The sequence below is a fragment of the Calidris pugnax genome, unplaced genomic scaffold, assembly GCF_001431845.1.
Source record: "Calidris pugnax isolate Ruff unplaced genomic scaffold, ASM143184v1 scaffold12, whole genome shotgun sequence".
NCBI lineage: Eukaryota > Metazoa > Chordata > Aves > Charadriiformes > Scolopacidae > Calidris > Calidris pugnax.
In genome coordinates, this window is record NW_015090767.1 from 101,531 (window position 1) to 103,253 (window position 1,723).

The following is a 1,723-nucleotide window of genomic DNA, read 5'->3' on the forward strand; positions in this document are numbered from 1 at the left end:
TCAAAGGGTAACAACTATTTTAAATGTTGAGTTTAAAATTGAGAGCCTCTTTCATGGTAAATTAACTGTCAGCACATGACTTTGTTCTGAAGTACAGAAACTCCTGCTTGAGCACTACTGCCTTATTGCAACCCAAACTGTATGTCACAGGGAGAAAATATTTTTAAGAAGCCAACCCCAAATCATGGCAAATTCAACAAGCTGAAGGCAGTACCTTGAACTGTGTGGAAACCAGTGTATTTGCTTCAACATCAGTGCTGAGCATTAAGCATTTATACACTCCCAAATTATTCCTTCAGCTGCTACCCTATCCAGAGCATTCAGCAAGCAAAGGCATTAATCACAGCAGAAAAATCTTTAAAGACCGTCTCAGTCTAACCAGGTGAAGAAAAATGGTTCTGGCTCTTAACAGACGTCTAACACAAGTCAAGGTGTGAATTAACAGAAACAGCTTCTGTAGAAAAAAGCACAGATGTAATCTTTGCCATGTCTCCTAGGTATCTTGTCCTCCAACAAATTAATTCTTATCTAGGCGGCTCTTCAGCCAACTAGATTTAATTTGAAGCCTTGCATTAAACACAAAATAACCATAAACGCCTCTTTACACTCTATGAAATTGTCCTGTGGCATTTCATGTGATCTTAAGCCCAATATGACCCCATAGGAATAAAGAATTGTGTGCATGTAGCACTGTTCTGTTATGCTGCACACAGTAATCCCAGAATAATCCGTTTGTAGGACAGAATTCAAAATAATGGTGTCTTTTCACCTGTTACCACAGGACCATTATCTGCTGAGAGAAATAACTAGTGCCAGTCTAGTCTAAAACCAGAGTCATCTCTTTTCTTTTTGATGCTAAAGAGAGCCGTCCGTGATAAAAAGTCAACTGAAAATTGTTGTGAGAAAATGGTTTTCCCTCAAGGCCATTGGAAGTCTAGCTACATAAATATAAAATGCTATACGTGTGGAATTAAAGCAGTTAAAAAGCAGAGCTGAAGAACTAGAGAACCAGGAGAATTAGTCTCCTTCAATTATTTTATCTCTTCAAGTTGCTGCTCTATTGGATTTGTTTAAGAAACAAAGATTGCATTTACCACTGATCAAGGAAACAGCCTCAGGCCCCAGGCAGCCAGTGCACGGTAACGCACATCCTTGCCCTGCGCAACGCTCGGTTTAATAACCTGACTTATTTCACACATGAAAACTTGGGAGTTTTTGATAACACCCTAAAATTGCAGTAGCACGGTAGGAAGTGGGGCATAGCACGTTGAAGATACGCACGCAGGAGAACTCCATCCTCAGAACTGAATCCCGTTTTCTCCATGGAGGAGCAAGCCTTGCAACAACAAGGAGAAATGAACGTACGGATAAGTGGGGGCTGTGGGGGGTGCAGGGAGCCAAGCTGAGATACACAGATACGCAGCTGAAAAGCTGTGTGTGTCTTCAGCTAGAATGACTCCACTCTAAAAACTAGGACCCTACACTAATTTTGGCATTTACTTCATTTTCTTCTTCATGAATGACCAGCTTAAATTAAAAAAAAAAATAATCTTTTAAATAAAAACCAGCAGCTCACAGCTGATTAGGGCTCCAACAATGCTTTCCCTTGCTTTCCCTGTGTCTACCAGTGAATTGGGACCTCAGTTTACATCCAGCCCATAGTCTTCGAGTGCACTGTCCAAATCTTCCAAAAAAAAAAAAAAAAAAAAAAAAAAAAAAAAAA

The 1,723-nt window shown here is 40.0% G+C and overlaps 1 protein-coding gene across 1 annotated transcript in view; it reads left to right on the top strand.

Moving 5' to 3' along the window:
• B3GAT2 (beta-1,3-glucuronyltransferase 2) overlaps positions 1 to 1,723 on the top strand; it is a 19,730-nt gene that overhangs the window by 15,919 nt on the left and 2,088 nt on the right. The gene's annotated exons all lie outside the window — the stretch shown is intronic.